This window comes from Spea bombifrons, chromosome 6, assembly GCF_027358695.1.
Source record: "Spea bombifrons isolate aSpeBom1 chromosome 6, aSpeBom1.2.pri, whole genome shotgun sequence".
NCBI lineage: Eukaryota > Metazoa > Chordata > Amphibia > Anura > Pelobatidae > Spea > Spea bombifrons.
In genome coordinates, this window is record NC_071092.1 from 38,803,839 (window position 1) to 38,819,701 (window position 15,863).

At 38.6% G+C, this 15,863-nt stretch overlaps 1 protein-coding gene across 1 annotated transcript in view; it reads left to right on the plus strand.

Moving 5' to 3' along the window:
• The first annotated feature begins 403 nt into the window (after positions 1-403).
• The window catches only part of LOC128500118 (tenascin-R-like), a 120,392-nt gene continuing 104,932 nt past the window's right edge, over positions 404-15,863 (plus strand). Inside the window, exon 1 of the mRNA XM_053469153.1 lies at positions 404-524. The gene's annotated coding sequence lies outside the window, so the exon portion shown is untranslated. The remainder of the gene's footprint in view (positions 525-15,863) is intronic.

A 15,863-nucleotide genomic window follows, 5' to 3' on the forward strand; every position in this document is an offset into this window, starting at 1 on the left:
GTTATATCATGTCAAAGGGGATCAATGCACTCCCCCTCGAATTCATGTTTTAGTGTAGAACTATAATGCATCCCACACAAGTCAATGCAAATGGATATATCATTTTATTAAATCAATACTCGAGAAATTAACATAACCCAGAGTTTTTATGATTACCTACCATATGGACAATCTGCCAGTAGATTGTTTTCTGTTAGGGTCAATGATTGTAATCCCAGTAGCTGCATTCTAGTGTTCTACTCGTTCTGGCCAGTAGGGGGCCGCAGTAGGCTGAGTACAAGCAGTGGCTGATAGAATATGACAACACTGGCTTTCTGCACTCTAATAAACCCAGGCGTGATCAAGCTACAGGCACATAGTGAGCTAAAGGCAGACTGAATCCACAGATACCCAGCACTCACACAGAAAGGGGATCCGATGCTGTCCACAGCCTATTACCAGTGGATTGTGTAGAAGCTGCTGAGTGGGAAGCTAAGATTTCTCCTTCCCATACCCAACCATCCCACTCCAGACCTGTGAGCCGGGTGAGTTCTATCATGGAACACTTCTTTTTCCTGCCTATAACAATTACATTCTGTTTCAGCACCACAGACAGCTCTCAGAAAGCTTCTAAGAAACTGATCACTTAGCAAGGACCCCCAATATACATGTTTTCCCCCATTATGGGTGGGTCTGACACTTGAAGTGTTTCTTAACATCATACAGTCACATTTTTTTAAAAAAATATATATATTTTTGTTCCATTAGGAAGTATTTTATGTGGTTTCACCCCAGGACTTGGAGGGGTTAAAAGCCTGTTTCCTTATTCATAAAGCTTGGTTTGAGTGTGTATTTCATTATAACACCTATTGATTTACCTGCAGCACATTGCAAAGGTTTATGATGTATACAGATAGAATCTGCCTGGTAATGCATGGGTTAATCATGGAGCACATACAGTTGCCTGACTATAGATTTTTTTCAAATTTCTGAGATTTGTTTGGGGTTTTTTTTTTTTTTGCTTTTACATAAATACTTTTGCTTTTTTTAATTAAGAATGTTAATCTAAATTTTATTTGTAAGAGTTCTAAAATGTCTACATAAAACCTGGGGTCCTTGCCCAGAGGTCCAATCATTAATACAGAGAGGCACATAGCACTGAAGTTTGTCAGATAATGACATATATCACAAGAGCTAAGAATTCAACCAATTTCATATACAGATGGCTTAAGGCAGCGGATGAAAGCGTGTTGAATATTGATCCAGTTTTGTACAAAATGTTATTTTCATTGAAGGTAAAAAAGAAAAATCTCACTCTGTAATTTACAGATCATATTCTAGCCATGTCCTGCACTTACTCATCTTATATAGAGTTGGGTAGTGTCAGAATAAAGATTATATTTAAAACCACCATTCTAGATCAACAGACTATTACTCCAGGGCTCTTCTCCTTATTTAGAAACCTGCACAGAGTTGCTCCATCAAAGATTGTTGGCCCCCCTTTTTCTTTTTAAGGCTCCAGGGGCCAGCAAATGCACTGCAAGAGATCTACAGAAAAATCCCACTTCCCACCTTTATTACACACCATGCTGATCAGGTATTAGTCTCTTAGCTCCAGAATTAGGGCAAGATACAACTCCAGATGAACCGAGTCAAGCAATGCTGTCGTTCTCCTCGGTTGGATAATCTTAGTAATGATGTTTCTTTTTCGCAGTGCTCTGCTTCCTTTTATCAACCTTAAGCCACTTTTAAATCACAGGGCTTCAAGTTTCTGAATTACAGAATTCTTAGCTCTATATTCAGTAAGCTACAGCAAACGCACCTTTACATGACTTCTGTCATGGTGTAAGAGTACTTCAGCTTACTTAAATACTGATTTATCTGGTTAAAATTGTATATTTGATAGAATAACATTTTGGATCAAGCCCCATTACAGGGATATAATTGTCATAGGAAGTTATTTAAGAAATCATTCCCCTTTTTGCTTTATATTATCTATATCGGGATTGTTAGCATTATCATGACGTCTTCTAGCATCAGTGACATATACAGTTAGGCAGTGGACTGATGAGTTGTTTAAGATCAGTATTTGTATGTACTGTATGTAGCATTCTAGTTGTCATAAAGAATTAATAGAGGGGGGTAGGATGTTATCCAACTACTCCTTACCGAATCCTTAATGATCTCATATCTACTACTTACCTAGTCTACTCCTGTGGAGAGTAACGCTCGCAGTAAATAATCGGAAGACTCGTGATAATTCTAACACCCCCAATACAGACGTTTACAAGGAAAGCTTATTGCCTAGACATTTTACCAACGCAAATCTGGATATCACTGGCTAAGTACTAGTAAAGTTTGTTAGCTTTAGGGAGTAAAAAACATCACAGATACTAAATCATTTCGGCTGAGGATTGTCTCTACTGAATGTATAAAAGTGGTTAAGCATCATTCACGGTTTAACTACAGTTTCTTCCGTGATTCCGTGACAATTGACTCTCGAATTTCCTTTAACGCCTGTTGATTTTGCTTCCTCTGTCTTACTTAGCGTTCAAAGTACCTGCCAAATATTCAGAATTTACACTGTATCTCTGATCTATGTGCTAAACATTATCTCGCAAATCCATTACGTCTGCCGTCTGTGAAACCTGGTGCAATAGGTTGCTTTTGCCATTTAATTAAGGCTTGTAACCTCAAAGTGGTTGTTTTTTTTAAATGCACTACATAATTATAGATTGTGTGAAGTTTTCTGCATATTTTACACTAATGGAAGACTGGGTATAAACTTCTGAACGCTCCATTATAAACCTGCATTAGAACACGGATCCAAGTATAGGCGATGTTACCTGCTTCATACTCCCACTCCCAAGCTTTGGTTGACGCACTCTCTGTGGTTAGAGTACTTGGGAGTGCGTATGTGTTTTGCATTCAGTCTACTTGTGTCAAATTACATTAAGAAGCTTGAATAATCACCAATTGCCGTTTAAGGCTATAACATTTTATGTATTACCTTTAGTTGCTTGTTGGACAACCCTTTAATTACTCCTTTTATATATGACTGTTCTTTGACAGTGAAGAGTTAACACCTGCATTAGATCTCAATATGAATCATTTCCCATGATACTCCTAGTTATTTTATTGCTACTGTGATGACATTGTATGCTGTCTTGTCTTTTCAGTTGGGAAATGAAAAATATACAAGCAATTATGGGTCCAGTTCTATCCAAAATGTCAGCTTGATTATGTTCCTTGACGGAACAAGAGTAACTTTTCTTCTCTGTTTAGTGGGAATTTGATTATAACCTGTAGTTTGATCCCTGGGTAATTATTTTTTTAATATAGGATCAGGTGAAGAACGAATGTTACTTTATAAATGCACTTATTGATAGCAGGTCACCATTTGTCTTTTTACGAAGCGTTAATTTTTGGTAAAATCACTTTCACATTGTACAGAACAATAATATACATCCCGAAACACTTTCCTGTAATATGATGTGAACTCAATGTATTATGCACCGGCGGCCAATACCGTCGGTGACAGAGGTCGTAAACTATTTACTAATCACACTTTGCACTTTGCACTGCCAGTTTGTTCCTAAAAAGAAACATAGACTTTGACAGAACCATTTGGCCCATGTAGTCTGCCCATTTTTCCTGAACAGACATTCATTAGTCCGCGGTCTCGTTTTAGAGTCAGGAGAGCTTTAGGAGTTACTTCCGTTTACATTTGTCCGAGTTGTTTCACTTGGCAGGAGCTTCAGCTTTGGTCTGGTCAGTTGTCCTTAAGTTGAGCTTCTGAATGGAAACGAACCGCACTAAATAGAGACACAAAACCATGAATATACTGATCACTGTGTTTTCTGGGAGCGGAGAGTCTTACCAAGTTCCCCAAGGCTAACATCTGATGACAATAATATAATTTGTGTTGTTGAGGAGTGTTACACCTAGCTGAAGTCGGAGAGGAAAATGACTACTTTTACAATAATTTTCAGTTTCTTGCAGAATCATTACGTAGACCTTGCACGTAACCGACGACGGCCAGATTTTACCCTTCTAATCTTTAGCATGGATTCAATAAATCCCAGAATCTCTCCCGAGATCAGGGTATGTAGACTGATGATATGATTTTCCTCTCTCATAAGAAAAGGTTTATATTTATATTCAGAACAAGTGCCAGGTCCTATAATTGTTGGTTTTAAGGGAAAAAAAGGGCAACTGCAATGAAGCCACGATTTGACCCTAAAAATGCAGCACATTTACTTGAATTTTTATTAAAAAATCATTTATAGAGCTGAATTGATAGCGCATCTAGAAACTGAAATGGGATGTGTTAGTCTTTCTTTTTTTTCCTTTTGTATACAGTTCATTAATTCCCGAGTAGATTAAGAACATAAAATAATATAGTTACAAGCTCCTTTTTCTTGCTTTTGCTGATTTATTTTTGTGTTAACTGCGGGCTTTTAAATTTGGAATAAATATTATGCTCTGAACTGGAACTCTTAAAAAATCAGGTCCCTGCAAGAATTACCATTTATTATTCTTCTTTCCTTTGATAGGACGTGCGCGGGAGACAGCCGCGTCCTATCTCCTGGAAATGTGGGTTATTCCGTCATGCCATCCAAAGCAATAAACACAAATAGATTTGCGTATGCGATTGTTTTATAATAACAGATGTGCAGCAATTTCCTGCAAGGCTGTAGCAGGAAATATGTTGATTTGGATATTCTCCAACAACCTCTTTCATTCTAGATAAATAGCTCTAGAGCAAGCGCATTGTGCACCTGTGATATGGAGAGATTCAGCACGCCCGCGTTATTACAAGATTGTTAAGATTTGCTCTGTGAATGGGGTAATGGAAGTATGACAATAGCTGTGGCCAATGTATGCTCCTATTTCAGAGCCTATTTTCCTAAACAAAAGATACCAAGTTACCCAGTTTTGGCCCATGGCTCAACATCGTTCCATTGGGCAACAGGGAAATGGGGGGCTTATTTGCCGCCCCAGCCCTGCTGTGCTAAGCCAACGCCTGGTCCGCCTAGACCAAAATACACAACTGCCAAGGGAAAATCCCTGTAAATTAGATGTAGATGCGCTTCAGACGCGACCCTTGTTTCCTAAAAGTAACTGGATTGTCAGCATGGCATGATGGTGGCGCAACGCGTTGATCTCTATAGTCCTGATAGTCAAAGGTTATATTTTTCACATATGTGGATGGACAGGGCTAAATCTGCCCCTGGACTTGATGCTCTATCCCAGTTGGCCTAGGCCAGAATACCTCGTTAGTAGTGGGCATTTTTTTAATCCCCCACCCATATCATACCTACCAACATTTCAAATTGCCCAAGAAGGACGCCATTGCTTTAAGAGGAGTGGTTGGCGGCATGGCTAGGGGCGCTGGGCTTCAGCCAGATGTTTGTGACCTATAGGCAGATATTTATGTAACTAAGTATGGCACTCAGTACAATATATATTTTTTACACCAATTACCTTAGAAACCCACTTTATGCTGTTTCTATACACATTATTATGACTTTTAGGACTATATAATATATGATAGACTTACAGTACACCCACCATGCATTTTTAATTTCTGCAAATAAAAGGACATCGAGGGAGTATAGAGAGACGGGGAGTTGGGGACATCCGCACATACTTTATTAAATAAATCACTGTGAAGCACCTTCACATCAGGAAATGTCTAACTTATCTTGGGGGCCGGGCACTCTTTACTTAATGTATCGGATTGTCTCATTCTGTCTATTCTAGTTTTTTCACACCCTTTGGATGCATGGACTGTAAGAAGCGCTGCGGAAACTATTAGTGCTACGTAATAAAAGATAATAATAACGTTGTCAAGAATAATTTTGAGGTGACATAGCTTGTACTTTTTATTTAATGCAATAAAATATATCTGCCATAGCCTGCATCATTATGTAACCCCCTCCCCCCAATCAGACAGTTTATATTGTTGAATATCATGTTTAAACATTATATCAAAGATGTATGTATATATAAACTCAAGCAGTTGTTGATTGTTCAGATCAGGACAGGACATCGACCACTACGCTTACATCGTTTTTATAGTTTTACATAAATATCAGCAGATTCTAATTAAAAAATAGAGGTTTAAAGAATGTAATATACAAAAAAAGTCTGCATTGTTGCATGTGAAAGGCATCCTTACAACTCTTTGCCATTAACCCTGCGGCATTTGGTTTGAATTAACTAACGCCAGGCATACATCTGCATCGCTGATTGATCAGCTGATCAATGAGTCCCTCTGCTCATTTAATTTAATCAGCAATCAATTAGTGTTGGTGCAGTAATTGACTATGGAAAGTACAGTGTGCTTTTGGTTAGAACATTGGAGAAGACAGAGGAGGAAGGGTGCAGTTCTATAACCTGAAACCGCTGTTGATTTTTTCGGGAGAAGAATCCAAACCTACTCCAGCTCTACCAGTTTAGAGACCGGCTGAAAATGTGCCTTTCATTTCTTTTGCTTTAGGCTGTAAAAGAGGCGATCGGGTTCCTCTATGAATAACAATTGTGGTCGATTGAATGGTTAATAGAAGCCTGTGTTAAAGGCGTTGTTTAGGATAAAAGAAAATATCCATTAATTTGTTAACCGTACCACCCACCACCATTAACGATGAGGATTTAGGTCCAGCAATTGCTGAAATACATATTAAGACCTTATTTACCTTGGACCCAATGAATAGCGTACAAATGATCTGAATTACACCTTTATGTTATCACATTCACTCGTATGTAATGTATTCATCTGGTTTAAATAATGTTAATTAGAGTGTAGGAGGTTCTTGGCGCTCTCTCGTTTTGCCCTCCATGATTTGTACAGCCTTTCTAAGATCGTCTTTACTGCCGCTCACATTTTCTTTAGTGATGTTGTAATCAAATATTGGCTGATGTTACACTATATTCACAATGAAGTGGCTGCAAGGAGCATAAATGTTCAATTAAAACCGGGGATTCTGTAGATGCGTAATGTCTAGTACTGTAAAGCCCAGTGAGTCCTGTTATCACATCCTTTATTTTATACCTAGTTGATCAAACTCAGTCCTCAAAGGATTTGCCAGCGTTTGCTTGTACCAACAAATAAGGTCAATTGTGCTCCACAGACCTCCGGTGGTCCCCAGGACCTTCTCTTTAGAAAGAAAAAATGTGGGAGGAGGAGGAACTGTGTCTAAAATGTGATGTTTCGGTTTAAATCTGAACTATTTTATGTTTTTATTTTATTGTATGACTATTGGGATAGATTAGGCAAGGGGTCCTTGTAAACAACACCACTTTTCTTACGGGGTCTACAGAATCAAAACTTTTGAGAGCCACTCAACTAAGAAGTTGCTTGACAACTACATTATTATCCCCAAAACCCGGCATGCTTACAGCACTTGCGATTTAAATTTTGATACCTCTAATGTAAATTAAAATGCTTTATTCCGTGATACACCTTTCTGCAAGCAGCAACATTCATACAAATGGGTTCCAGACTTTGCATTCTCACAAAGTCCTAAATGCACGTCGGTGTATGAATTTGTACTGCATTGAAATGCTCGTATATGCATTGCTTACCCCAGAACCGCATTCTGGAATATATTGTAGAAAATAATAATAAAACATATTTATGGTGCCATTGTGTTAAAAAATGGAACAGTGTATCAAAACAAACATTGCTCTGGGTTGACACATAGACCTCTATATTTTGTCTAAGAAATATATCCTTAGAATGTTTCTTATAGAAATGCTTTGCCCAATGTGTACATATATTTATTGTTCGAGAGACGGATGATTCCGATGTTTTATTTGTAAGGTGCTGAATATAACATTGATCTGCAAAAGGATACTCTCTACACTAAACAATAGCAATGCATATTAGAGTCCCTGCAGTCTCGGAGCCTTATTAAATAAAATGGATTAGCTAATCTTCATATTGATAGAAGCTTAGTCCTGCTTCCTACTTCCTATTGTTTGCTTGGCCCACAAAGATCCCTACAGAAGACCTTTAAGAAGGGTTGACCACAGGGATTTGTTTGTTTTTTCCAGAGGAGAAATTGGTTACGTTTGTTAGTATTATTTACCATATGCCTGTATATATCAACTACGTTGGGTCGCATTGGATTTATGGGCCCCCATCAGAGGTTTGTAGAGAGGAATGAAATGGACTGGACTAGGAATAAAAAAAAAATGACCAGTCTCAAATGTCATAGTACCACTGGGCGGCCCTACCCTCATAAATGTATTTCTGTTCAGCCCAAATAATAAATACCCCCTATGACCATGACACCACTCTAGCAGTTTTTTAAGGGGTCTTACCCATTCCTGACACAGTTTCAGTAGCTGATGTATTGCCCCCCCAATTTATTATAGGCAGTAAGGTTTCAATAGAGGCTGTCAATGATGGACTTATGGTTAAGGGACAGTTTGCGTTCTGGTATTAAAGAGATGAAATAAGCACACATACAGACACAAGCACACACATACTCCTTCTAACACTGTCTGCACTCCCTGTCTCTCAGGATGCAGTGGTTTATATTTTGTGACCCCCATAGCCAGCCATAGATCTCTGTGGCTGTCAGGCATGTAGAGGAGGCTTTCACACCAGCCCCACGACAGACAGCCCACCAAAACGAATATGGTATCCCAGTAAGCCAGTCCAGCCCAGCTAGTGTAATAAAGGTTTTTTTTTGCTGCAATAGACTGAAAAAAAATCATACCAAGGTTGGTATTGAATTTCTCAATATTCTTGTTTATGGATCCTTGTAAAACCCTAAAGTTGATTTTATTTCAAGGACCATTGGACATCTCATTCAGAAAGTCCCCAGGTAAGGGAATTATCTATATGTATTTCTTCATAGCAAAGAGAGAAGGCTAATGCTTCATAGCTGTTCTTAGTGTTCTGCCTCATAGATGGTGCTCTGTGGCGGCCACCAAGAAGCAGTGCGAATCGCGAATAACAATGTTATATCTCACCCCTGCCTTGATCTTCTATAGTCTCCAAGTTCTAATAAGCAGATTCTGTAACACATTTAATTTCATGCCTTTAGTGTAAATTTTTGCATGTAGCACCTCTGAAGTACCTTTTTGTTAAGAAAGGTGTCATGTGATTGTTTTACAGGGTATTTTTTTTCCTTTTTCTGTCTTAAGGTTCTTAAAAAAAACGTAATAAATTAATTAATGCTCTCATTTGTGCCTCCTAGGAAGTAGATTTTTTTTCTAAGAGGCAGTTTGGTTAATCCTTACACTGTAGAAGAATACTGACTTTAAAAGCAAATAAAGATATTGGACAAAACTTACAAAAAATATACATACAAACTATTGCTCCATAACCCCAAAAAGTATTTCTTGAAGTATCTGGGTTCTGTGAATTCTGCTCTGACTTTACATGTGGCCAGATAATCTACAGTAGATACTGGAAACACTTTGATGAATCGCGTCCTCTACAATAATGCAAGCAAATTATTATATTTATCATTCCGCCGATCAATAGCAGCCATTGATTTGTGTATTTCATTAATACTATGTTGACGCTCTTGACCTTCTATTTGTGCTTTTGGCATCACAAGAACCTGAAAAACTCAATGTTCTTTTAACTTGTTTTCTGTTTTTTAATTAAAAATATTTTACTTCTGCTGTTCTTGAATATTTACAAATCAAGCGTTGCAAAGGTGTAAAGCTTTCCAGAAAAAGTAATCCTGCTAATTTATTCTACGCTATTTTTTTTCCCATTTTTTTTTTAAAATTGGTTTTTAAACATACATTTACAAACTTGCTGTAAATCCTGTGCTCTGTTACAGTGCATGTAAATGGACTGAACAAATCATTCAGATGTTATGTATAGTAAGGGTTTGACGGCTGAGGTTAGTTATTTGTTTGTTGAATGTTATACGTTCCATTAATTTAGTGAGGTTGTATTGGTAGAAATGAATGGAGAAATTTATATCAAGGATATTTGTTGTATATATATATATATATATATATATATATATATATATATAAGTTTTCCAGCTTTGGTGTGGCTCAGGATTGTGGGAGACATCTGTCTGCAACAAAATAAAAAATGTCCATAAAGTCAAATTAACCCCATTATTTCCTTTCTAATTGCTTTAGTTGATTTTAATTATTTAACTAGTGTTGGGGGTCCCTGACACAAAATTAGTTACTTCTCAATGTATCCAAAATCAGTCGCATGCCTCACAAAAGTCCCGGATTTCACGAGACTGTCCTGATTTTCGGGATCTTCCTGGATACCTGCCCACTGTCCACTTTAGATGATTTACGCATGAAATGTTAACCGTGTGACGGTGTCAATTTAAAGGAAAAGAAAATAAATTACAATCCCCACTTTATTTTGAGTTTTGTAATTTCACTTTGAAGAAACATGTTCATCTCGATCTGGTTGTATGATACATATTTGGCTTTACGAGGTGCTGTGGGTGTCTCCTAGATACTTCCTGTCTCTTTAACGTATTTTCCCGGCGGGATGTATACGTAGGAATATGCAAATTACCATCACTACCCTCAACTTAAAGAGTGGATCGGGCAGATTTGTAAGTCAGCGGAATTTCTGAACTACTCTGTTATGCTGCTTGCATTTCTCATAGAACCTGCATATATTGAATTTGTGCAGGTTTGTATCCTCAGGATAACATGACATCATTTGTAAACATCATATTAGGAAAAACATCTCAACCTGAATAAATATGCATTCTGTTTATAACAGGAAATTGGGTTGCGAATTTCAAAAGATCTGTCCTTTAAGACTTATTATATAAAGAATTGCAGCTGACCTAGCATGGAACGCAATCTGCCTCCAGTTATGTTTCTAAAATGTTTGGAGGAAATGTCATGCACAACGTTTTAACAGACTGGAACCTAAGTGACATTTCTCCAAGAATCACAGAAGAAAGCTTAGCAGGGTCGGGTGTCTGGCCCCATGTAAAGTTTAATCCAATGCATAAAGCTATCAAAACCGTATGGTTTCAACTATAATTTGCTACGTCCTCTCCTTAACGTCTTTCATGCGAGACATTTAAAGATTACATTTTTATTTTACATCTGGTCTGCTGAATTTACCACCTTTTATCTCTAAATACACATAAGAAACATTATGCTTAGTATATGGTAAAAGCTGCCCCCAGGGCATAGCAGGAACTCACTCACACATGCCCCGGGGCATAGTAGGGGCTCACACATGCCCATCCTCCCTCCAGTTGTCTCAGAATATACCAATAAACTCTGTTTATCCGCTTATCTGACAGTCACCCATATAGGCGGTCATGGTATTTTGGTTACATCCCAAACTCAAACCCTACACTGAGTAGATTTCTTTAAGGCGATAGCGATGAAGTACTTTTTTTGCTAATAAAGTCACTTTATCCCAAAAATAAAAACCATAGAGAAAGTCCCCTTTTACGATGGAAATGCAGCTCTTATAATTATATTAGTTGTGTTTTCTTTCCTTCTTTTGTCGATACAATGAAGGTTCCCTCATGTAAACGTAATGTGACTTTGAATGTATGTGTAAGTTGGAATGAACCTCCTGTTAATGATTTTAAGAGGTCCTTACATGGAAGATGGAATTTATAGACTAGTTTTAATTCATTATAATACATGTGATGAGGTTCAGGGCCATATTTAAGGGAGGGCACAAGGGGCAGCTGTCTAGAGTCCAAGCATTCCTCTGTGGCCCACTTGTGCCTGACAGAGGGGAACGCTAAGGAGATTGAGAGAGGGAGTTTAAAAGAAGGGAAGCTGCGATGGAAGGAGGGGTAGTTTTAAAGTGAAGTATCCTGGCAGGTCCAGGAGCATCACAGCCGCCGTCAACTGCACTAAAGACACAGAGCCCCGGGATGTGACATCATATCCCAGCGCCCTGTAGGGAAGATGGCGGCTGCGGAGTGAGCTGCTGGAGGCAATGCCCTGGTTCAGGTAAATAAGAGTGAGGAACCCAGAGGTGGAGTGCTTGAAGAGAATAAGGGGACCACAAGCAGATAGTTGGGCCTACTATCTTTAAGAACATCCTGAGGCCAACAGGTTAATATTTCAAGGGGCCTGCTTATTTTGCAGGTAACTGGCTATACCCTCAGGGGGTTTTGCAAGAGCCGAAAGCCTTAATAAACTTGTCTGAGTGGTGGGTTTGTAGTCTTATAGTTATTAACTGGATCACCTCACACTATAAAGCAACTGCCCCTTCATCCTGCTGAGCTGTTTACAGAGAGCTATAAATATACATGCAACCACACAGGAGAAACAATGAGAAACGAGAAGAAAAAAAACATCAGAGATTTATGGAGACTAATGTGAGGGGAAAATTCCAGAGAAAAATCAGGAAACAGAGAAAGCGCTTACATATTTTGCTTATCATTATTACAGTCGATGAGAATGCACCTGCGGGAATCGTAGACAGTAATCAGCTCGCAAAGACGGTCGTGTGAATCTCTCTCTGACCAAAGCAGCAGGAGGTTGATATCTATACAATTTCAGCATATATAGCATATATATAGGTAAAAGCATGTCCCACGCTGAGGGAAGAGGGAGAAAGAAAAAAGCAGGGGGTTATTATTCAGTATAAATACGAATACCTTTCACCCTTTTAATGTTCTCTAAATCATTTTCATTTTATGACTATTTTGCTGACTTCTACTCCTTTTGCTTTCCTTCTAATTCTTCACCTTTCCTCTAAAGGTTATACATCCTAATGTATCTGACATACACAATATTATATCACCAGGCTTCAGACTATAGCATTTCAATACCTTCTTGATGATTACAATACATCCCTCTCATTCTCCGATACGGTGATCATTTGGTGAAAGTCCCCAGGGTAAGATTTCCACACTATCTTGAATTGGCAGTACTATATACTCATTAAAATGGAAATAATCTAGGAGGAAGAAACAATACTCTCAAATTAGGCAAAGGGTAATATTTTGCTCACATCGTCAGTGGTGTTGCATTTTTCCGGTTTGCGTAAATTAGTCTATTAGGAAACATGTTACGTTTGACTAAAGGTAGAAGATCTATGGTTTTCCGGTAGTGGAAGGCTGTAGAAGAAAATACTTTAGGATTCTGCCATTGATTCTGGTTTTCATCAAAAGGACCAGGGTGCGTAATAGATTTGTGCACATGGATCACAAACGATTCGGACCAATTTTTCATTTAATTTTTTGTCTTTGTTTTTGGACAGCAAATTTCGTTTCCTTCACTTTCAGTTCGCATGAAAGTTGGAGGACTTTTTCCATTCGGAAACAAAATTCGCCACCCTCATTCAGACTCTCACCCAATTTCCCACACTCTCTCTCTCTATTTCTCCGCTCCGCTTCTTGTCTTGCCTCTTCTTGTTCATCTCTCTTCTGTCTTCCTTCTTGTTTCTTGGTCTACTTCTTTCCTAAATCCACTGCGTTATCCAGTGCTTCTGCAAAAGGGCGGGGCCTCTCCTTGGATTGGAGGAATGGGAAGAGATCTCCGCCCATGTGGTGTTCATGGGAGCTCTGCCCTGTTACGAAGTGTTTAACTGATGAGGACTGCTGGAGGAACCCAAGAGTAGCTTTGTTTATTGTGAGTGGAGCAAATTGCCCAAGTGTCGCAGTGTTTTAGCTGTCTTGTAATGTCACATTCATTCAATTTTTCTCCTTAGTTTTCCTATGGTTGAAAAAAAAGGCTACTGAATGAAGTCATTTTAACCAAAGAGAAATGGCTGTATAGCACAACACCAGAGAATCATGCTAGAGGAGCAGGACTCATGTCAGAGTGGGAATGCCATACTGATCCCAGTAAGTGCTCAAGCCAATGCTGGAATAAAGAGGGCTTACTCAAAGCTCATCTTACAGTTGGCCAGTGTTATGTAGCTGAGAGAGACTAATCACCCTTCTAACGATACTTGTGTAGGTATCGTCATGTAATACTGATTTAAAACAACCTTAAAGGATTAAGAAGCTTAGTAGTTTAGTAATTTAGCCGATCTAAAAAAAAATTAACATGGAGATTTACCCACTTGGAGAAATCCTACGGAATCTTTTTTTTTTCTGTTATAAAATACAGCGCTGTATACAATAATGTAGGTTAGGATTCATGTAAAAAACAGGCCTCCTTTATCTGAAAACATGGAGGCTGACATTGTTGTCAGTCATGTGATATTTTGAGTGACTTTCTTACTTAAACCACACTGAGCTGATTCTTTATGGCAATGCTAATGAAGACTACTCCTTCATTGACTTTCATTAGTCATACTGTCATTTATGCAAAATAAAAAGTAATGAAAATATTGTTGGAGTCCCCCTTTAAGTCGTGCGATAATCTAGCATTTGAAGCTTCACTATTTCTTTAAAAATAAGTGCTGAGTTTTACATCCTGGGGGAAGTTCAGGGAAGGCAAGGCGGCTGCTTTGACACCAAGCCAAAGTCTATCTTTGAAAATCAGGGACATTTAACAATTATCCGGCCTTGTAGGTCAGACATCCATTGATATGTGTGTGTTTATACGTTTCTTCTCTTTTTTTCTCCTCGTCTCTCTCTGTCTCTCTTCTACTGGTGATTTACATTTTTATTAGGAGCTCTCGAGCCTTATAAATAATGCCCCTATTTGAATTTCTGGCCCTGATAGCAGTAAAAAGAGCAAGCTCTCTCTGCCTGTAAAAGCCTCCTTTGTAGCATAGGTTTGCTCTGTACCCACACTACACTTTTGCCTTTCTTGTACTGTTAATAGACTTTATATAACGAGCTGTTTAACCCTTTTAACCCCTTAATTTCTATGCTATTCAGTGTACACCCTTCTATCACTGGCATGATTCATGGCAACATTCTTAAAAAAGACAATAACAACTATTTTACCTAAAATATAAATTAAAATAAACAGCATCCAATTTTTTTACAAAAAATGTACAAGGTTCTGATTGTTTTATTTTGTTTAATAATTTCCTGCCCATTCTGAATGTGAAGTTGTATAACAATGCCCTCTTTTGTGATTTAAAATGGGGCATCCTTCTACCATCGTGAGGTTCTGTGGTGTGCCCAGTTTTCTACCAAAGTCGTCACATAATGCACTGGCTCGCAGGATTCCCTGTCGGCACATCACACCCAGTCCTTTAATGCTTTGTTGCATTTGGTGTACCTGAATCTGACCACACACCATACCTGGGGACTTTCGAAATGAGCTAACCCTAAGACTCTTGAACTATTAACCCCTTAATAGCCCATTGTGAAGATTCTATGTAGTGACTCTCCAAATGTGTTAACTAAATGGTTCTAATACTGATTCTCATGGAATGTCATTATTTAAAGATAGTCTTAATCAAGTCCCCTTCTCTCAGTATGGATATCAACCATAACATACAAGAAGCAAAAGCACCAACTGGCAGTCTTATATATGATTAAAGCTCTGTAGAAAAAGAAGGGGACAGCTCCAGACTGTGTGATCCTGAGAATCTGCCCTTCACCATAAATACTGAGACCCAGAGAGTTCCCAGGTATGCAGATCACCTTCATATTACTTAGTGGATTCCACTGGAAGTGTCTGGTTGGCAAATAAGTGTACTAATTATACCCTGTTGGAGTCTGTTGGCTTGGTTCCTCTTTTCTTTTCTTTTAATATGAGTATTTTTATTAACGTTGGCCTTTTTACACAATGAATGGATTTTGATCAATGAAGTTACTGCAGTTGGGAAAACATACAGAACCATACCTCCTAACGTCTACCCCCCGGCAAATCGGGGAATGCTGATGGGGCAGAGCTTGGGAGGTAGAGCGCCACTCGAACTGGCATCGCTACGGTGCATTCTCCAGTGTTCCAGACAGCCCCACGGTCCCAAATCCCGCTGGCTAGTTGAGCTCTACCTCAGTCCCAAAAGCAGCTCGACAGCACAACGACTG